The sequence below is a fragment of the Lycorma delicatula genome, chromosome 4, assembly GCF_047948215.1.
Source record: "Lycorma delicatula isolate Av1 chromosome 4, ASM4794821v1, whole genome shotgun sequence".
Taxonomy (NCBI): Eukaryota; Metazoa; Arthropoda; class Insecta; order Hemiptera; family Fulgoridae; genus Lycorma; species Lycorma delicatula.
The window spans coordinates 152,535,657-152,559,978 of NC_134458.1; the positions used below are offsets into that span (position 1 = coordinate 152,535,657).

Here is a 24,322-nt window from a genome sequence, read left to right on the forward strand (position 1 = left end):
ACTGTACAAGACTTCATTTCATTTACACTCATGCATATCATCCTAATTCATCCTCTGAAGTAATCCTGACGGTGGTTCTGGAGGTTAAACAGAAAAGGAAAAAAAAATAAGAAAAAAAATTTGGTAAGACAGTAAAACAAGCATTTTTGTGAAGCAATGATTTTAATACATTCTCTCTCTCTCTCTCCTCCCCCCTCACTCTTCAGTATAGAAATCTTTTTTATTATTTTTCTCTAAATAAGGCATTTGGTATGGATTTTCAAGTTTTTACCAGTGGTAAGAAGGAATTAAATTCTAATTTAAAAAATTGGAAAACGTTTTTGATGGTTAAATAGCCCATAACTATGTTACTTATTTAGAATTCTTTTAAAATATGAGTGTTAGATTACTTAGATTAATTTAACCTAACAAAGGGTTCAGTTTTATATGAATTTCTAATATATATATATATTCGTATTTTTATATTTTATTTATATTTTTTTTAAATTTTAATAAGAGGTTGTAAGGGCAGAAATAAGTTTCAGTTTTTATCAGGGTAGAGGAGATCTTAAATATTGAGCATTTATTCGTAAGAACAGGAAATTTTATTATTCTGTTAACATTTTTTTAACAGAATTTTAATAAAGTAGTTAAATTCTGATGTTAATCGATGTCGACAGTTCTGGATTAACAAGATGAAATTTATGTAAATTAATTTTTAAATAAATCAATTTATTTCTACTTGGTTTCTTTTCTTTTTTTTTTTTTAATATTGTTTTACATATTTTATTAGTAATGTATTAATTTTGCGAAAAGAAAAAAGTTTCCGCTTTCTATTAAATTATTTTTGTTTATTAATAATTCAGTAGTAATTTGTTAGTATTATTTCCGTTATCGTGTTTTTTTTTGGTAATACTGCGATAGACTTGTTTTTGTCCTTTTTTTATATCTACATATATATATATATATATAGTAGTACTGTAGGAAAACTGGCAATAAAACACGTGTCGGAAATACTGTGTTTTTGCGGTGAAAGAATCAGTCGGCGAATCAGTGAGTTGAGGTTGTTGATATTGTTTAGTTTTTCGTGAATTGGAAATGAACAATTCTTCGAGGCGTGACGTTAACTTTCCATTTTCTGTTTTTTTTTGTCATCACAACAGAAACAGAAGAAGAGGAACAAGAGGTGAACCGCTGCGTTTTAAAGAAAGAAAGAAGCTTTCACCTCAACATTGACATTATGTTATATAGGCTGTATTTATACACATAATGACTTGCGCGCTCGATCTTTTGATGTTATTGTCTATGTAACTTATCTTACCTTTTCAAAAGGTTTTCGCTCCTCCTCTATAACCTTTTGTTATTGTAGATTGTTGAAGGATGTTTATTTTTAAAATTATTTTTGTACTGCCTTAATATATGTTCTATTTATTATTTTTTCATACTTGTAAACTAAACTGACCTTTTGGTATTTATATTTGTAATTCTTATTTTTACTCGGTTTTTCCCGTAGTTAGAATGTTTGTTATTGGTTTTATATACAAACGTTTATTGTCGGTGAAAATACAACGGCATTTGGTAGTTAAAAATATTCAATAATTTTCTCAATATTCAGTAGTTAATTGAATTTTACTTCTTTATTTTACAGTAGTGTATCTTATACTGTCTTAAAAATAACAATAATTATAACAATATTATGAGTCGACTTAAGTTATTTGTATTTATGATGCTAATAATAATTTCTCTTTATTAAAACAATAGACTGTTGTTTGAGATGTAAATTGTTGTTTATTATTCATGTAAACTGTTTTAAATTAATCGAAAAAAAAATTATTTAGCTTTTCAGACGTATAAAAGAGGTATTAACATGTTCCGTGCGGCGTGGCAAAACAAGTGTATTCGCTAGGCCTGAACCGTATGTAATGTAAAACAACTTGTATGACTCGTTAACACTCATAAAACATCTTTTTCATATTTTACTTCCATAACATATCAATTTTTGTATGTTTGAAGAAAAATATTTATTAAGAAAATAATAAATTCGATAAAACAAAAAAAAATATTGAATTATTAATAATAGACTTGTGTTCCGTATGTACCAAGTACAGATGATCACTTTACGTTTGGTAATTATTTTTTCAGCCATCATCTGATCAGCAGGGTCGAAATAGTATTCTACACAGTAGAAGTTGCTTATAACGAGGTCGTTTGTAACGAGCAAAAATTAAAAATTGATTAGTTTCTTATATTATTACTTCCTTGTACGAAGTAAAGGAAATATTGTGATCGCGAAAAATCTCGGTTTCCGGATTTCGACGGAAATATCCTTTTTGACCAACCCGGAATCCATTTTGACTAGTTTCGGCGTGACATCTGTACATACGTATCTCGTAAGTCAAAAATGATTAGCCGCAGGAAGTTGAAATTTTTGATTTAGGACTGTTGTAACATCTAGTTGTGGACTTCTGATTGCAATCGACTGAACCAAAAGTGTTCAGCTCCAAAAGCCCCCAAAAAATGGATTTTGGACTTTTTCTTAATTGCAATAATAAGCCCTTATTGAGAGATTTTCAACGATATATCATAAGTGATACTTATTTTCATTGGTTCCAGAGTTATAGCCAAATAAAACTTTAATTAATGAAATATTTGGATCTTACAAGGAAAGGCACGTCGGTTCGAATCAGACTTCATCTCCTTTTTTTTTTAACTTTTTTTAAAAAAAATTTAAATATATCCATTTATTAATAATTAACCTCTCTTAAAAAAAAAAAACATGAATAATAATTCAATAATTACAAAAAAAAGAAAAAACATCAAGATTTTTTAATGAAATAAAATTTTATGTAATTTTAATTTAAAAAACATGTGTAAATGTAATTTATAGGCGTACAAGGAAATCATGTGTTGTCCACATCAGATTTTTTATTTATAATAAGATTTATTTTAATGAACCAATAACGGAATTAATTTAAATGTCAGGAAAAGATTTTTGAAAGTGTATGTTTGGAGTGTCGCTTTATATGGAAGTGAAACTTGGACAATCGGAGTATCTGAGGAGAAAAGATTAGAAGCTTTTGAAATGTGGTGGTATAGGAGAATGTTAAAAATCAGATGGGTGGATAAAGTGACAAATGAAGAGGTATTGCTGCAAATAGATGAAGAAAGAAGCATTTGGAAAAATATAGTTAAAATAAGAGACAGACTTATAGACCACATACTAAGGCATCCTGGAATAGTCGCTTTAATATTGGAAGGACAGGTAGAAGGGAAAAATTGTGTAGGCAGGCCACGTTTGGAATATGTAAGGCAAATTGTTAGGGATGTAGGATGTAGAGGGTATACTGAAATGAAACGACTAGCACTAGATAGGGAATCTTGGAGAGCTGCATCAAACCATTCAAATGACTGAAGACAAAAATAAAATAACGGAATTATAAATAAAAAATAAAAACAAATAAATAGCTTAAAAATAAAGGGGAATAACAAATTTTTAACTGAGTAATTAAAAAAATTATTTTAAAATATAGACAGAAATTAAATGTTAAAATTCATTGTTTCGAAAGATTCCATCATGCTACGATTTCAAATGAAGAAGATTACGTATCAGAAGACGAAATACCACTCTCCGAGTGGATTCGGACCATTGATTCAAAAAATGTATGTATCGGTTGTAATATGGATGGTTATATGTATGCTGACGATGATGTATTAATAACCGAAAGTCCAGTAGAGGAAGAAATAATTAATGAAGTGAAACACAAACAAATCAGCAAAATTGAAAGCGAAAATGAAGATGACACGATGACTAGAATCCAGTCGATCATTTCCGTCCGCGCAGCTGAAGACAATATAGAATTGCTTACGAACTTTTGTGAAACAGACAATGTCAACAATGATTTAATAAAACGATTAAATAGTTTAAAAAATTGTATCGAAGATTTCGGTTATAAAAATAAAAAGCAAGCAACTACATACAATTTTTTAAGTTGGGTTAAAAGATTTAACATTTTTTCAATATAAGCCTACAGTTTCCGTGTACCGATCATACTTTTTAAGTGTGTTAAGTATGCCGACCTCCGTGGTGCGAGTGGTAGCGTCTCAGCCTTTCATCCGGACGTCCTGGGTTCGAATACCGGTGGGACACGGTGCATTTTTCACGCTACAAAATTTTCATTTCATCTCATCCTCTGTAGCAATACCTAACGGTGGTTCCGGAGGCTAAAAAAGATAAAATAAAAAAGTGTGTTTTATTAAAGTGTAAGTTATACGAGTTAAAGTATTTTATTTCGAAAATAAACTCTTCGCCAATTTTAGGTATGTTTGTACAATTTTGTATGCATGTACAGTAGTAGTTCGTATGTGAATTTTACACGTAATATGACTTTAAGTTTTGTTTTTAAGCTTTGGCAAATTTCTTATACAGTATTGTATTCTTTAATGTTGAATATCGGTTATTTAATTTTTGTTTAAAGGGGATGACTTTTTTATGAGTAGACTTATTCGTTTATAACGAGCACTTGCTGCCAGTCCCTTGAATTTTGTTATAACCGACTTTCACTGTATTTATGTTATTTTAATTTTTTTTATATATTAAAGAAACAAAGATAAAGTTAAATAATCACCAGAATTTATCCGCGAGGCAAAATGAGCACTTTGAAAAAAAAAGTTAGAAATTCGCCGGGTGAGATAACCGCGGATTATTAATAACATTGGAAAAACCTTACCGAGTGACGACGGTATATCATAAACTAACCCAGACCAGCTAGCTTCCTGAGCTCGAATAATAACGATGTAAAATATATATTTTGACGCGTATAATCATTAGCGATGAATGTGTTAAGCCCGATTTTTGGGTAACCGGCTGTGTTAGTGGGAAAACATCAACTGACACTGAAATCAAAACTGTTTCAACTATGGTAGGCAGTGACGTTTCTACATTAAAATCGTTGTAATATCGATGGTCACGAGTGCTTTACGGGTGTTTTGTGCGCCGCGGCGCCCCGAGGAGCCGCGAAATATTGTAAAAGCTTCATAATTAATTGAAGCAAGACATTTATAATTGTTAATTTAATATTAATAAAGTAAACAAATAATGAATATACACGAGTTTTATTTATTTTTATCTTTTACTTACGAGTAGGCATACTTTTACTTAGGGTAGGGCGCCATGCAAAAATTTTAATTGAAAAACGGCGCCGCGACTCGGAAAAGTTCGGGAATCACTGTTGTAACTTATACACTTCTTTTAGAATGAAGAGACAGATTTTTTTGTTTTATATCTAAAATATCTGTTATACAGCGATGTATTTATTTTTTCGGTACTTGTTTATTAACAGTTGGGGGAGCAGTTGTTATTATTTGGTGTTTTAGTTACTGCATTTTTTCCGTATTGTATTAATGACATCCCTTTCGTTATCTCCGTTACATTTCAGTGCACCAATCGCGCATCTGCTTCCTAATTTCATTCTATTATAAATTAAGAGAACACAAAAATAATAAAACTGCTTGTAATATCAACATTGAAAAACTTGATTAAAAATATTAATTAAAATTCAAAATCAAACAGGCGTTTACTAATTCGTTCCATATAGTTGTTGCATCTGGATGCTAACTCTGAATTAGGAAACTGTTGAAAATGGATATTTGGAGTTTACTGAATATCGAAGGAACAACTGTCGCGTTGTTGCAAGAAAAGTATATAATAGATTAAACACGAAGAACCATAATACGAAATTATAAAGGTGATGATACAATGGTGCTGTAATTTACGTGAATGCCGGACAAAGGTTACACGCGTATCTGTGACTGGTTTCAAAATTCCGTTTATTACCGAAGTAAGACCCTTCATATACTGTTGAGTGAACAACTTAACGTTAATTGCGTGGTGGGAAAAGCAATTAAAGATTTGCGAATCGATTGGAAAAGCTTTATACGAGAAGTGTGCGTTGACAAAACCGCTAGGTGTCAAGAGAGATGGCAAAAAAATATTCTTATCGGAATCGATGAAAGCTTATGTACACGCATATTTGAACAAATCTGGAACGGCACTACCTCAGCAGTGAATATTCCGGGGTGTCGGTCAACAATCTATGTTGAAAAAACAACTATATATTCTGGAAGGTAAAATGGCGTTATAAGAAGCGGATTACCTGCATTTTAAGCTAAACTATAAATACCATTTCGCGGATCTAGTATTCAAATTCTAGTAAAGGTTTGAATACTAGATCGTGGATATCGGTGTTCTTTGGTGGATGGGTTTCAACTAACCTCACATCTCAGGAACGGTCGACCTGAGACTGTACAAGACTACAGCTCATTTACATTCATACCATCCTCTGAAATAATATCTTACGGTAGTCCCGGAGGCTGAAATGAAAAAGATCATGTCTTGCAATTTTGTGGGTCTCGAAAAATTAAAAAATAAAAACTTCGAGGAACATTACATTATCTAGAATGGTATGTAGATGAGTTCATTTGGCGGCAACAGTTACCCAATATAGGCGCGTTGAATCATATGCTGATTAGTACATAAAATAAGTACTGGTATTAAAGTAAATACAAAATCGTTGACAAATAACTAATTGTTACAAGACTAACCTGTCCGTTAACAGACCAGTACCTTTTATTGATACTTGTTTTCTATTTATACAGGTATATTCACCGCCCGTATTCTTACGAGCCAGGTATACTCCGCCCATATATTTACGAGCTACCCAGTTACAAAGGGTACACTAAGGCATGCATTCCTATAAAGCCAAAGCACAATTAACCGACGAATGGCAAGCGGAATGGGACGAGTCCAGTCAGGGTATATGGACTAAGATGTTAATACACAATATAGAACCCTGGCTAAAACGACAGCACGGTGAAGTGGGACATTATATTACGCAGTTCCTGTCGGGAAACGGGGAGTTCTGTGTCTACTTCTACCGGTTTCGGAGGCGGGACTACCCGCGCTGTTTATATTGCGGAGAGGAGGATACTCCATCTCACACATTCTTCATCTGCATAAGATGGGTGCGGACTCGGCAAAGTACTGGACCAGGTTAGCTAGATACAGATAACACCATAAATCACATGCTCTCCAGTGATACGGCGTGGAAGATCTAATTACCAAACTCTTAAAAACCAAGCAGAAAGATTTACGTGAGCGATTTGAGGACTAAAGAAACCTACAAGGTGGATTCCTAGAGAAGCTACAACTGGAAAACGAAGGGGTGACGGACAGCCCCTTGTGGAGCTGCCGTTCGTCCACGCTTGCGAGGATGGGCGTCGGTGATGATACACGGGGGGGGAATCCTGATCCCCCGAGCTCGATGGCACCTCCCGGGGAGGAGGATCGGTGAGTTATGTAGTTTAGTCGGTAGGACGCAGACACACATACGGACTCTTAATAACATCTTGCGGAACCTGTTAGCGAGCCCGACACTTTGCCCGTAAATGGGGTTCCTCACACTCATTGGAAACAAAGAAAAAAGAAAAAAAGTATATTCACGAAGAATGAAACAAATATTCAGGACATTTTCTACCGGTGAAAATAAAGATAAAAGTTCATATAAACATAGGTTCGAAAATAGATGAAATCTGCCACATTTTGATGTTTTGTTTTTGATAAACCTCGAAATTGTTACGTTTGCATTTATTGTCTGTGGACTTCATTTCTACCATTTTACTCAGAATCAAAATCTCTACAAGTTTTGTTTAAAACTTTTACGTGTTTATTATTCATTTTTACAAAGTTATTTAGCCAAACATACAATATTGTGTATTTCGATCCTAATCTTTTGTCTTATCCCCCTGATTTCTCGAAAACTTCTGAAGTTCTGGGAAATTAGTTCGCCAGATGAACTCTCTAAGGAAGCATTTCTGTGCGATATTCATATAAACTATCTGCAGTATTTTCACCAGAAGAACACGTCCTGAAATTTTGTTACATTCTTTGTAAATCACTCTGTACATATCCCTTCCCCAATTTGTATTTCTGTAATCTCGGATGAATTTCTTCCGTCTAAGAAATGTATCTATATAAATGTAACTTCCTACTAAGTCTCAAGGAATATTAAATTTGCAGTGTTTTTTTTCTTAGTAAAATATCTGTAAACTTATTTCAAAGCTATAACTTTTCAACATGCCGAAAGTGGTCAATGGTACCTATATGTTCGCTTAATTTTGGGGATATAATTTTAAAATTATAATTTATTAGAAAATAATTAAATAAAATCAACGATCAATAACTGCAAAAGTTTAACATTTTAATAAATTATATTGTCGGTAAGGTTAATGTTAAGACTAGTAATCTAATCAACATTCCTGATTTGGTATTTCTTATATGTTAATCTGTACATATAGGAATAGGGAAGCAATAAAATAACATGAACAAGTATTGCGTATATATTATACAGTATTACGATGTATTTATGTCTGTCTAGTTTATACCATATAATATATGCGTTATTATCGTTATCTAGCATTTTCATAATATTAAGTTATGTTATACAAGTTTGTTCGTTTGATTGTGGCCGAGTAGAGAAAGTAATTTGTGTTGCGGTTTTTAATAGATGAAATGGAATTTTGTTTTTATCATCGATGTAGAAGTTAAATTACCCGGTGTTACACCGGGTACCAGTTCTCATCTGTTACCCGGAAGAGAACTCACGATTTGAGTGCTCTTCAAGAAATGTTTCTTATAAAAGATGTTTAAATTTTTATTTAATATTTGTCCAGCGGTATGTTTTATTGAACCGCTTCTCCGGAAAAAAAATTCGATATATGCGGGTAAAGTATTTGTATTTTTGTTTTCATGTTTGCCATTTGAATTTTTCTATTAATATGTAACCGTGTAAATGACAAAAAAATACGAGTAGAGTCGTTTCGTTAATAAGAGATGAAATTTTGAAAAATATTTCCTGAATTAGTGATTACAAATTTTATGCACAATAATTTTTGTCTTTTACTTTACCGGCGAATTTAGCTAGTATAGCTATATTAAAGGGGAAAGTATGGTAGTAGAAAGACAGTAAAAACATATATATGTAGTGCGTATAAGTGTCACTCTACCTTTGGCCTTGCATTTCAGGGTTGACTGAACCGATTTTCATCAAATTTGGCTTTAATATGGGATGTTGATCATATTAATTTTTTGTTTTTTCAAAATGCGTTCAAGTTGTGGGCGAATATCAGAGATTTATCCTCAGATTTCGATTTTCTTCATAGGCGTTTTAGAGAAAATTATTTTCAGGCAAATTTGTTACCTACACTGAATATATAATCCAAACAAGGTTTTTCAAAAAATTAACCCCCACTTCTTAAAATTAAATTATATGTTTTTTGTTCTTTTCCTTTTATCTCCCTTCGGTTTAAATACTTTTCAAACATTTTTTTGAAAATGTATATTTAAAATGTTGAGCTATCAAGAAATGTCTACAATTTTTTTTTTTTAATTATAGATCCCGCACCTAAAGTGTTAAAAATGTTTTTCGAGAATTTTTTATTTTAACCTTTATTGAAGGGGGTGTTAGATTTTTTATATGCTTAACCTAAGTAAGAATATTTTTAGAAAAAAAGTTCTTAAAATTTATTCCCCACCTCTCAAGTAATATATACATATTTTTTTTTGCTGTCATTTAATTTTTATTATTAATAACCGAGAAAGTCATGCAATATTTTTCCAGCTTTTTTTATGTGTGTAAATTATCTTTTATTAATTGATACGTTTCTAACACTACAGAAAAAAAATTAAAATCTTTGTAGGACTCTATCTTTATCTCTAATCTTTTTATGAATAAGGTTATTTTAAAACAAATAAATTAGTTTAGCAGTTATAAATGTGTATTTTCTTTAAAAAAAAATTACTTTTATAATAACATTTTTAAAATTAAATTATCGTTATGAGTACTTTGTAGATTTAAAAAAAATTGTTAAGAGTTGATTATAAAAATGAATCAATTTTTTAAATTTTTTGCGTGCCATTTTTAGTTTAAATCTAAGTAATGTGGAACTCAATTATTCCTAGTTCAGTTTAAAAAAAAATTGTAGCATCTATCGGCTAATAGGAATTTAATAAAATAATAATTTTTAACTGAAATTTCAACAAGTATTTTTATTAAATAATTTTATGTTATCGTTAAGTCATCGTATTAGACGCTGCAAAAAAAATGGTGTTTTTTATGTATGCTTATATTAAAAGTAAAAAACTGATTTTACTGTAAATGAAAGGATCACAACAAAAGTAAATTACATACTTTATAGTGGTAGCTGCAATAATCATTAAATATCTATAGAAATAAACCAAGGTTGTCAGTCAATATTTCGCTATTAAACTATAGTAGTTTTTTAAAATCATTGATACATAACAATACAAGTATAAATAAACAAATCTCTCGTTTCAAAAATTGAAAAGGATGTTTTTCAAAGAAGATTAGTAAACCGTTTTTGACTGGTGAAGATTACGTCAAAAATATAGCGTCATTACGTCTTTAGTAAGCTTCCCCGTACCTCACTTATAATAATATTATGCAACATTTCCTGGTGCGACCACATTAGAATTTCTCTTTTCTCTCCAGAAGAAACGTAAATATTATAACAAATAATCGGTAGTTTTGATTTAAATGATTATGATATGAAAGTGTCATTGATTATTTTAATTGATTCAGGTTTATTTTCCGTGTAATTTTGGAATATCGTTAAAATTCAGAATTGTCCTTAAAAAAAATTAGAAGTTATTTTTTGTTACCTTAATTTAAATATTTTAAATGTGTTACCGTACTAAGCCACATACAATAGAAGGTATCAAAACAGAATAATTACTGCTACCCTGGTCAGCTTACCAATCTATGAAATCGTTGCCAGAGAAATCTAGCGACCAATCAGATAATCAACTACACCTCTTTTTGCATTACTTAAATTTGGCGTATACAGAAAAAAAAAGAGCTAAATATTTTAACTTCGTACAGTTGCTTAATTTTTCGGGTGAACTTCTTCCATAGTACTGTTCGGTGATTTCATCTGAAAAAAAGTTTTTTGAAAATGCTGTTTCAATTTCAGATATAGTTGAACTATTATTATTATTATTATTTTGAGTATTAAATATCTACAATTTGTTCCCTCGGAACAACGAATAGATTTGTTTGTGGTTCTGGGTGATCCAAAAAGGACTTCACAACTTTCAAAAAATATAAAAATTTATCGAGATACCTTAAAAATTCGATTGAGGTCTCATTTCATAGAAAAACACATCAAGTTTGTCACCCAACATTCACTTTGGTTCGACATTGCTTCGATTTACAATGCTACATACTTTCCTACCTGAAGTAGATTTCATTCCAAAATGTAGCCAACAAGTCGGGCATTATCCGACTTGCACATCTCAGGAATGGTCGACCTGACAGTGTACAAGACTACACTTCATTTACATTCATACATATCATCCTCTTATACCTTTGTAAAAACATTAAACATTTCTAAGGATCTGTGTAAAGACTGAGATAAATTTAGAAAAGTGAATCAAGAATCTAAATTTCGAGAGAGAGATAAAACTAACCTGAATAGAAAGAAAAATGGAAGAAAGGCGACAACAACAAAGCAAAAGAATGAAAACCTTTTGTGAAAAGAAAATAAATCAAAATTACGTAAACGTGATCCATCATAATGGTCGGAACGAAAAGAAAAAACAAGAGTAAATTCTTATTGAGTATTAATAGAGTACATCATATTGTTAAATTATTCTTTTCTTATTAGTTTATTTAAAAATCCTACGAAATACGGATAAATACACACATTAATAAATAATTTTCTGAATGAATGTCAGTTTATACATTAACAAGGAATTGTCTTCCTTAAAAAAATGTTTATTTTTAATAAGCTTTTAAGTCAGCATTTTATTAATTACCATTAATAAAAATCTTTATTATTAATTAATTTTTATTTATTTATTATTAATTATCATTAATAAAATCTATCGATAGCAATTGAATAAATAAATATTAAAATGTTATGTAACATTTAACAATTACAGATGTGTTTTTCCGAGTCCTAGAATATTATTCTTATAGTCTATTATTTTGTAGCAAGTCTTAAAGAACTTTTTTCCATTTATTTTATCTTTAATAAGTAATTTACATTCTCATATAAAACATGTTCATGCACTGTACAAAATTTGTATTTAATTTTCTAGGCAATAGATTTTCTGCCGGAATTCTCATAAACAAATACACAAATGAAAAAAAAAGAAATCGTAAATTACATATTATTTTATTGTTTTACAGGTTGCCTGGTTCCTTTTATTATGAAATTTAATTCTTCTTGAATAAATATTAAATAAGTAGAAAATTATAAATAAGATTTGATTATTGATTACCCGAAATAAGTAAAAGAATTTACTATTTGTCTATTGATATTTTCATCTTGGCGATATTTTTAAACTTTTTGATATCTCATGTTTTTTAATAAGATGAAAGAAATTCATTTTACTACTTAAATGTTGTTTTATGAAAGAATCTTTTTTTTTTTTTGAAGATGAAAGAAATTCATAGTACTCATACTACATACTTCTAATCTTCTTCTAATCTTAAACATAAAGAGTACAATTTTTTTTTTTCTGTATAGGAAATATTCGTAAAATTTTATTTACTATTCTTAAGTTCTTCTTTCGATTACAAAATAACTAAAAGATAAATTTGTTGATTTTGCAAAGAATTCATTATAAATTCCAGAGATGCAAATCACAAAATACCTTATGTTCCGGAGGCTAAACAGAAAAAGAGAGCTGTGGCGTTAATTTGAAGTCTTAGCTCAACAAGATCAGCAGGCAAAGGTGGTTTATAAACCCGATCATTAGTGAAACCACACAAGAAAAAATCAAATCTGGGAAGCGAGGTGGCCATGTAATTGGACCATCACGACCAATCCACCGGCCTGGGAATCGAGTATCAAGAAAATCTCTGACTTCTAAGAGGTAGTAAGGTGGTGCCTCGACTTGCTGGCAGTAATTATCATCATAGTCTAAGGAATTGCAAAATTTTGAATCATGTCCAGATAAACGATACCGTTTACGGTTGCTTCCTGGAAGATGAACAATCTGTCTCAACAAAGGTTTGGTGCTAAGAGTAAATTGTTTGCCTACTAGGAGGCTCCCTACTGTACTCAACCAAAATTATATTGAAATCTAGTTGCTGACTGCGAATGGTGAAACCAAAACGCACAGCCAACACGTTCCTCACCAGTAAATGTATTTTCAACAACACTGTTAGCAAAATTTGGTAATAATGAATTATCCGAATCAAAACTTGTTGTGTTTGGCTATGAAATAAGACCTCAACCGAATCTGTAAGTTATCTGAAAAATCTTTTATATGCTTTTTAAATTCTCGAAGTTTCTTTTAATCACCCGGAATGTAATTCATTTGAATATGAGAAAGTTTAAACAGCAATTATTTAAATCTTCTATATCCGTTTATTCTTTCTGGTACTATGTAACAGCTACCAATGGATGATATCAGCGTATGTAAAATGTCACGCCTGACCGGGACTCGAACCCAGAATTTCGGTGGAAATATAGAGTTGCTAACGCTCCGCTATGGAGAGAGAGATCGGCTATTAATTAATTTGAAGGCCTTTTTGTGAAATGCAGTTTAAGATTTTGTGAATAAATTGTTTGTATTCTTGGTCAATTTTTTACAATTCTTTTCGGAGATTTTTATTTTTTATTATCTTTTTTTGCCGATTGGACCTCCTAATGATCATTCATGTTTAATCCTGACTTCTTTCTTTTCTAAAATTATTTCCTTCTTTACCTTAAATTTTCTCTCACTTCTTCGATCCATCGATTGCGTTTATTTTTACGTTTCCTGGAAATTTAGATTCACCCACTAGTTTTCTGAAGATCGTCAGTCGAAAATTGTTTCCTTGGAAATATTTAATTATTTTTAGATTTTCAATTTCTTTGGACCACCTTATTTTGATTTTCCTTTTATACCAAAAGGTAAATATTTGTTTTGTTAATTTACTTTCATCCATTCCATACAAGTGAACCCCAAACGTAAAATTTTAATTGTTCTTTTTTTTGTAAAGATGAAGGAATTCATTAATTCACAAGCTTTTAAGGTTTGAACGTGGGAATAAGAAAATTTTTGCAGCGTATGAAAAATGCCGTGCTTGATCGGGATTCAAATCTGAAATCCCCGGATGAAAAGTCGAGACGCTACCACTAAATCACGGAGAGCGGTAGTTTTGTCATTGTATGATCTGTTTTTTTTTAAGAATGTTTGGAAATGTTTTCTGATTTTCTTAATTTATAAATATTATCTTCGATTTTGGCCCGTGGTTTTTTTTTAACATTCTTTTGTCCACCTGACTAGGTTTTCCAAAGAAATTATGTAAGCCTTTTATACAAACCACTATGTAATGCTTAAAGCCACTATATAACGCTCTAGGAAAACCACGGTTTTAGTATTGTCTTAATTTCACGCATTTGGATTTGGATTTTTTTACTTCTTTGTACGAAGTAAGGGAAGTATTGTGATCTCGAATAATTTCGGTTTTCAGATTTCAAAGGAAACATCAATTTTGACGACCCCTGAATCCATTTTGACTAGTTTCGGCGTGACGTCTATACGTACGAACGTATGTAGCTTGCATAACTCAAAAACGATTAGCCGTAGGATTTGAAATTTTGGTTTTAAAACTGTTGTAACATCTTGTGCACCTCTGCTTTTGGTTGCAATCGACTGGACCAAAAGTGTCCAAAAAATCTCAAAATCCAAAAATTTGCATTTTGGACTTTTTCATAATTGCAGTAATTAATAAGCCCTCGTTGAGAGCTTTTCAACGATATATCATTACTGGTGTACATATTTCCATTGGTTCCAGAATTATAGCCAAATGAAATTTTAAGTAATGAAATATTTGAATCTTACAAGGAAAGGCACATCGGTTCGAATCAGACTTCATCTTCTTTTTTTAATTTAAATATATTGATTTATTAATAATTATTAATCTCTGTAAAAAACTTTTATAATATATAATAATTCAATAATAACAATAAAATAAAAAAATATGAATAAAATTCCGAAGTTATTAGTGAAATACAATTTTATGTACTTTTCACTTTAGTTCAAAAAATTTTACAGAGGGTAATAATTATCAATGAATCAATATATCTAAATTAAAAAAAGAGTTAAAAAAAAAATGTATATGAAGTCGGATTCAAACCGATGTGTGTGTGCATGGTTACAGATCTGACACGTTCTCATTTACACCACATAATTACTTGAGCGTCGTGAAACAAAATTAATATATTAACTAATATAAAATGCTGATAGGGACACCAAAAAAAAAGTGATGCAACGTGGTGTCCACCACAGTGCAATTTTGTAACTGTCCACTTTATTAAAGAATTGGAGGATCGCATCTCAATTTCAAATGAAATAAGTTTAAATGAAGTGCAGCAAAAAGTGTGTATATGTAATTTAATAGGCGTACAAAGAAGTAATCTGGCGTCCACATCAGCTATTGTAAATGTTTCTTGTAAGATAAGCTACTTCCATTTTTGTGATCTTACTTTTATTCCTTCTTTTCTTAAACATTCGGAGGTAATTATTTCGTCTAATTAATTAAATTTTTGGACTCTTTTATTGATTATTCTGAAATTGTTATGTTTGTATTCTTTTTTTATTATTTTATTTATTATTATTATTATTTTACTTTTATTTTTATTTTTTAAAGGTTGTTGTAACGTCGTGTGAAAAATGTTCACTATTTCATTTTTGCAATGGTGATTGATTTTTTCATAATTTTTAATAAATTTTGTATACAATTTTTTTTTAATATGAAAAACATTAAATGAGATAATATACGAATACATTCATATAAATAACTTCAGAAGGTTGAAGAAAAACACCAAGAATAATTTACCACGTATAATGTTAATCCATCACGTTGTAGGTTGTGTTGTGTGTTTTTATTTCTTTTACAATATAGAGTATTATTATGCTATATACTCTGTTGTAATATGTTATAGATTTGAATACAAAAGCGTGTGACGCTCTAATTTAGTTTTTCTCACTTAAACCACACCATTATATTATTATTAAGCGAATATTATTAGTATAGAAGATTCGTCGACTAGTAATACGACGGTGACGGTGTCTGTAAAACGTGTTGAATTTGAGCGTGAAAACAAAAAATAAAAACAAAATTAAAAAAAAATACTGTTATAATGTAAAACTAGTCACGATTTTAAATTGCGTTCTTTCTTCATTCATTCCGGATTATATGTAATAAAGTATACTGTATTTAATATATATATTTTGGTATGAAAACCGGTACATGTATACGTGATTCAACTCTAATGATGTACTTCTGTATTGATATTTGTACACAATAGGACTCACAACACTTAGTATATTATATTTTGTTTGTAACTTCATAGACTATTGTAGACATTTTTTCACTGTAAAATAAAAATTTATTCTCTTCGATATATGGGTGAGTAAATTACCGTATGTTGATGGAGATGAGTGACTAGTAATTCGATATTTGTGTGTTTTTACTATAATAAACTAAGGTTTTGAAGTATAGATCGGTTGGTAAACCAGTAGTACGGATTAAATGCTCTACGAAGCGTATTTTTAAGGACACCTGGTACCTTGAATTTTTTTTAAATTCGATTTTTTTTACATTTTTATTTATTTCAAATGTTACTTTATGCATATAAAACAATAAAATAAGCAAAAATGATATTTTTAGTGCCAAAATTGATTATTTTTTGTTAAGCACTACTCACTGAAAAATCCGAATTTTAAAGTTTTTTAAAGATTTTTTTTGGCACTGTCTAATTATGAAAGGGAAATTAATTGTTTATGTAGGGAAATTTTGATTAAATTTGAAATTTTGGTAATATTCAGAAGCGGATGGGCTCAAGATTGCGAAATCTCCGCGGAGACTTGAAGAATTCTTTGTTAGAAAATTGTAAAAAAAATTTAAGAAAGGGTTAACTGACAGATAAACTTAACAATGAAATTCAGTGTGTTGAAATTATGGTGTTGCTATAACAAAAAAAAATATACAATATAAAAGACATGAAGCGAGTGAAATACGGGTTATTTATTTTCGTAAAATCTCGCCAGATGAAAACCCTTCACACGGTTTTTGTCCGTGGAACATGATGGACTGTCATCGAATAAAAAGTTCTGATAAGGAAGCAAAAATAGTTTATTAACATGGAACTAAGAGAAACGGAAAAAGTACGCGACCAGAATATAAGGATTATGAGGAAGGAAATCCAGACGATGCAGAATATGGTGCTGTGATGCATTGACCTGCAGTAAATGACATTTTTAATCGTTTTACGAAAATTGCATGTTTTTAAAATAAAATACCCGTTATTTCATGAACCGCTTAAAGTAGAAAAATGAAATCTTTACAGTGTGTTTGCGTATGCAATACACAGCTACTGAGTCTTTTTTTTAAAACGTGATATTTATATTTTCGAAGATACATAACTTTTTGTGTAAAAAATTAACTTCAAAAAAATAGGAAAATTGAATAAAAATTTTAAGTGAAAAAATGTTTGTAGTATAAGTATGAAAAAACTCAGTAGCTAAAAGAACGACCTTAAATTTGTCTGCTGAATTTCTCTTGTGTCTTGAAGTAATGGTTCTTAAAGTTATCAGAGATACTAAGTACCGGGTGCCCTTAAAGTTACGGTCTGTTTTGAATTTGCCGCCGATGTACAAGACTTAAACATATGACGCTTGTGTAGCTCAGTTATTTCAAGTCAGTACTCAGCTATTTGCAGCAATAGTTTAGTCCTTTTTGTTGTTTGTTGTTTTTATTCATCCGTTTATACGAGGTGTTACAATTCGTAATCCCGCCAGATGTGAAGAATGAGGAATAATCCGAATTTTTGATGACAAAAAACAATTCACAAGCAAAATGCTGCTGAAATTCACATTTAAATGTGTGACATTTACGGAACGAATACTATGACTAACGCTGAAGTAACAAGGTGCGGTAATAATGGATTCAATTGAAAAACTTTTAAGAAAACTCCCGCTTCACCTTGTAACAGTTATATTTGATATTTCCTGATATTTCACTATCTTTTATCTATGAAATTTTGAATGAAAAAATTTGGCTGTAAAAAATCCGTGCCGAAGATATTAACACACGCGCGGACGCACACATACACACAATTCAAGGAAAAGGTCTTACTGCGGCCAGCGTATGAATTTTTGCGGCGTTACGTAAATGAAGGTGATGTGAATTGTTAAATCACATTGTTACCGGAGACGAGACCTGGATTTCTTATTGGAACTTCGAGACAAAGAGCAGTCGATGCGATGGTAACATTAACCATCTCCTACACCGAAGAAGTTCAAAAGAGAACTTTAGGTATTAGAAAGAAAAAAAAGCGAAAAGTTTTGTTAAGATTGGTGCATAAATGAGACAAGCGAGGTTAAACAAGTGTGTAACGTACTACTACTGCCAGTACTACAATATTTTGTAGTACTATATTGTACTACTATATGACTATAAAAATTAGTCAACATTTTGATTAGAGCAGTGCATTTCAGTCAGTGTCTTAGCGTATTTATTTAATGTGATTCTGAGTAACTGGCCTGTAAGAGGGAAAACCACCTCTACATTCCTTCCAACCACTGCCATTCTTTCCAACTACTCAGAGCTTGGAAAACACTTGTAGTTTAAGATTGTTATGTGGTATTCTCTAGAAGATTTAATAGTTAAAGAACTGGTTAATAGGCATACTGTAATTTTTTTGGTGCATTCATATGTATAATTGAAGGATTTTATTTTGTACACAGGAATTTTAGAAATTACTTCAAAACTACGGAAAACGTTTTGCCATTACTTCTTGAATGTAAACATTTTGAATGTTTTTTTATTAATGGAAAAAAGGTTTATTTAATTACGAATCTATTAATTTTTGTAGATATACTTATTGTGCTATAAAAGTGTAGATAATAAACGTTGAATATGGATTCAGTACAAAATGAAGAATCATATTTTTCGACTAAATCTTGTGGAAAGTAAGAGGCTCGGTTGATAAATTTTGCACATTTATGTGTAGCATGAGAATGAAAAGAGATATTGGAATGAAATAAAAAATGAATAAGAGTACAATACCTAAGCTACAAAATGCATTATTTATTTTTCAATATAATCCCCGTTTACACTGACACACTTTTCCCAACGTGTGACAAGTTTTTGCATTCCGTCACTGAAAAATTGTGGCGGTCTTTCTTGGATCTAAGTGGCCACAGCTTCCTTCACCTCATTGTCGGTTATGTAGTGATTACCTTTGAGATCCCTTTTAAACGATGACAAATATTCGTAGGATTCACATTTTCTGCTGTTAAAAATTCGATCACTGCGCGCTGTTTTTACCGTATTGTCATATTGGCCGTTCTCGACTCCATTTTAATTGCTACTGAAAACAAACCGGTAAACGGATTTCAACGCATTATCGCAGGTTTACAGAGAGAGATTTTAGCTAACATGTGCTGCCACGCCCAACTCGATAGTAACTTTTGTCTCCCTGTAGCATGCTAGTGTGCACAATTTATTAGCCGAGCCTCATAGTATAAAAGAATTTAGACAACCGCTGAATAATTATATTTAGAATTAATATTTAGAAATATTAATTTAATATTTCTAAATTAATAGATTTTCACTGAATAGAAACTGACTGAGAATGTCTTGAAGGCTAATAAAAGAACTGTTGAGATAAATTGGCTGCAAACCTTAGTTTTTAATATTTTTATTATTGTAAACTTTTATTTATCTTTTCATTTCAGTTCCAGAGATCCCAAAAAAAGAGTTGTGTAATTGTTTTTTTTTTTTTTTTTTTTTTTTTTTTTAATTGGGAAAAAATGAGGTCAAATTTTTAAGCCAGAAATAGTAACAGACAGACGGGAATGTTTTGTATGTTGTTTTCTGTACTGTACATTTTTTGTTACTTCCTTGTATCTGGAATTTCATCTGCTAATTTACATTTTTATTTTTAGATTTCTTCCTTTTTTTCCTTTAAACTTCTTTACTGTTGCTCAATATTATTTTTTAATTGCATTTGTGAAACCGTTAGGATTTCAGAGGGAAGATTTCGATGATAATTTTAAATCGCGTGTCTGCCAGTGCGTACATGCGTTTTTTTCTTTCTTCTTTTTGTTTTGTTTTACCGGAAATGCATGTCCGTAAATCTCCTTCTTCCTCTCAATACGATAGTTGTTATGAAACAGTATAGAGTAGTGCACGCGATGTATGGGAATAACTCTCAGTTATCTCATGATTTTCACCGTTGCTTATGTCCCACATGTATAGTATTTTTTTCTCTCCCTCTTAAATCTCAGTCATTACCTCTTTATTTTTTCCTTCCTTCTAATGTGAGCTTTATGAATATTAAGTATTAATAACAGTTATTACTATTCTTTATATAGTAGCGTATTCAGGAAACTTTCGAGTTATAAAACTTTATCTCTGATAAAAGACTGTTTTTGTCCTGCAGTTACGTATTTTATAATTTTTACGTTTTTCTTACGGGTATTTTTATGTAATTTATTTGATAAAAAAAAATAGGTTTATCAGTACCATTCCTCTGAACATTTGGTCGGTCCCGTTATTTTAGAATCTATTTAGCTCATGATTTTTCTGATCCCCTTCTCTCTGCCTGCTATATTTGTGGGGTTTTCATTTTTGTAAGTGTTCGTGAATATCACCTGTGTGCGGAAATGAAATACTAACTTAAATCTTTTACCGAGATCGATCAGAATTTTGTAAATAGGATTTTCTTTTATGCTTTCATTTACAATCGGAAACAAACCCAAAGATTCGGCAGTAGTATTGAGTGATATGTTGCTAAAATCATAAATTTCTATTCTGGATTGCTATCAATCTTTATTATTGCTTTACGTAATCGCCAAATCCTTTTGTTCTTTTCTCCACCAAGACGCACATATCCTGATATAAAAATAAAATAAAAAAATTTGGTATATAAACATTGTCTTTTGACTGAAATGAATGATCAAGAAAAAATATATTTATTTTAAATGGGAATTTTCAAAAAATTTTAAATATAATTTATTTGGTGTTCCAGTAGTTAAATCTCAGTTATGTTAATAGGTCTTATAAACGTACGTACTGGCTTAACGATTGGCCATCACAATTACTTAAAAAGACAGGACGATGGATCGTAAAAAAAGACAATCCTTTTCGTTGAATTTGAAGATTAAAATAAATTTTAAAACATTACCGGTAGACAAAAAGATTATTGAGGTTTTAATTTGTTATCGTGTTCATTGGATGAGGTGTACAGTATTGATTTAAGTTTGGAATCAAAGAGAAAAAGGACAATTTTAGTTACGCGCATGGACTTAGATTAATCGCCTATCTTTCCGCTTGACAACGCCTAAATGTGGCGACGTCTGAACAAAAAGTGTCTGTTTTGCAGTTTGCTAAATGTCTTATCGTTCAACGTGTGTTCCTGAGGGAGTTCAATTGTGGTTCTCCTAGTTACTATAATATTTGTCAACAGCATTATGGGTCTGAAACAGCCGGATCTCTGTGTTAAGGGAAGAGTACGGGACGAACAAGGATGTCTCAAGAAGCTGTTTAACGTGTCGGGGTGTCTTTTTGCGTAGTTCCAAAAAGTTTGTTTGGAAAGCCGGCCGCGAACTAGCAATGCCGGTAACGATATTATGGAATGTTTAAGGAGACCCTTACATATGCGTTCGTACTCTTTACAGCCGTTAAAGAGTTTGAAGCCTACCGATTACGTTGTGCGTGCCGACTTTGCGAACGAAATGATTCAGCAAGAAGTAGACGACTTTATTGATCGTATTATGTTTAGTGATAGTACAACGTTTCATCTTAGTGGAAAAGTTAACACACATAATGTCCGTATGTGGAGGTCAGAAATCCCCGTGAACTCTTACAATGCGAACTCCCCAAAATTAAATGTTTTTTGTGCTATTTTCCGACTTACGGGCCCTTCTTTTTCGATGAAGCAAGCATAACAGGAGTGCTTATTCGGATGGTTGTGTACATGGCTCTTTTTTCAACTGCAAGACCAGAAAAGTTTAATTGGGAACCGGTTGGTGCGGCTCCTCGCTGGTATAATTCTGAACGGGATCGATCGAATGACGTTTTCCCCGATCGCTGGATCGGTTGGTATGTAGCCGATGACACAGCTTATTTGCGTTTGTTAGTTTCCAAGGTCACCCGATCTGACTTCGTAATGTTTTTGTGTTATGTGCCTCCGTTGCCTATTGAACTACCCGATTTGCGGCACGGGATTGAAAGAACTGTCGCTTCCATTACTCCAGACGTGCCGATTAAAGTATGGGACGAACTCTCCTATCGATTGGAGGTGTATCGCGTAACGAAAATTTAAGGGTTATTAAACAGCTTTAAAACTCCGATATCCTGTTTTGTACACTGTATTTTAAAGTACATTGTAAAAAAAATTAGCGTATAATAAAAATTTGATTTGTAAACTTTTAAGCATATGTAATTTTTGAATTATAATAATGAGAATAATCTATTTTTAATAAATAAAATTAAAAAAATGTATGAAACTGGTAAAAAAATTTAATGTGTATAGCAACGTTGAGTGTGGCAATTAACAAGTACATCAGTATTGGACATGATTGCATCGCAATTATGACGCATGTATATATATATATATATACATATATCGGTCTATGTATATAGACAGGCTGTTTTTCTTCCTATGAATCGATTGTTTCCTACATTTTCATGTTCGTTGAGAAACTCTGCAGTTTAAACTGTCTGTGAATATTGAACATTGAACGTAATGTAAAACTGCTAAGTAGCGTATCAGTAAAAGTCTTCATTTCATAGATTCTAATATGACTAATGTTTGATACACAATATATAGATATAGATAATATGTAAATAATTAACAATATATTAATATGCAGATAATTTAACAAATTATAAAATACTGTATTACAAATAATAAAAATTAGAGTGATTTAGTAGATAGCCAATTATTTTCGGGTGAGACAGCACGCTACGCTGTCAATGAGTTATTGTATATTATAAAATTATTATAGTCGGTTAGAACGAATCATCTTTGTTTATCCTTACTTTCAATTTAACTGGGGTCTAGAATAGGAATATTTTTACAAAAAAAAATTTATTTTGTATTTTTCTGATTTTATTATTATTTTTCTTTGCGGTTTTTATAAATAAGTAAAATAATCGGATTTTTTATTCAGATCGAATTGATGTGTTCAAAAAACGTTAAAGAAGTGACAGAATGTTGAATTTAAAAGAATCGGCTTTTTAATCTACAATTCGTCTACAAATTTTGGTTTATTTATTATTTTTTATATTGTTGTGTGAGGGGGGGGGGGTTAGGTAATAAAGAACTAAAACATATCATATTTTTTTTATATATTTTTCTTTCAGTTTTTGGTTTATAAAAATAACATTCAGGATAATAAGTTTATAGAATTTCATGTACTGTAATAATAGTCATATTTATTTTATTAACTGATCGTTACATTTTTAACTACCGAACCGATTAATAACGTCTTTCCTTTTTAATTAAATCGAGATCTAACTAGGAAGATTATTTAATAATGAATTAATACTGTACGTTAACATAGATTTTTTGGAGCTCCACCTTTCTCTCGATGAAAAATTATTTATTTTTCCTCCGATTACTTTTGTTACATAAAACACGGAGTGGAAACAGTAGCACTTAACGGAAAAATAAACATATAGTATAATACAAATAAAAATGTTAATAGATATTTGGGTGGTTTGTTGTCAAAAAACCGAAAACAAAGTTGTTATACTTTCATGACATTGGTTATTTATTCTGATACAGTGGAAAAATAATGATACATGAAAAAAGTTATAAGATTTTTTTTTTTGCAGTGGTGGTAATTTATGATAAGTTTTATTGTAAAATTATCATTATATTTAAAATGCAAAAAATCGGTACTTTATTCTGCTTCTCCACTACCGAAATCAGTTACCAAGGAAATCTTCTGATTTTTTTACATTTACTATGTTAAATGGAAAAAACTAAAAAAAACTTCCACTGAAAAATGTACAACCGATAAAACGTTACACCTAAGATTTTTTTTTTGTGGGGGGTTGGGGTAATATGATGATATTATTATTAAATGCTTAAACAAACAAAAAAAAAGTTTAAAAATAAAAAAAATCGTTATTTTTAAACTTTGATCGGCCCCCACACCCTCAATGTTGCCCCTAAAGTATGTTTTTGGGCCACTTGCATTCAGTGGCGGCTCGTAGATAACATTAGTGGCGATGCTGCTCAAGAAAATTTC

General features: G+C 30.9%; 1 protein-coding gene across 6 annotated transcripts in view; it reads left to right on the forward strand.

Annotated features, from left to right (window-relative positions):
- The window catches only part of ssh (Protein phosphatase Slingshot), a 504,868-nt gene that overhangs the window by 142,903 nt on the left and 337,643 nt on the right, over positions 1 to 24,322 (forward strand). The window lies entirely within an intron of this gene.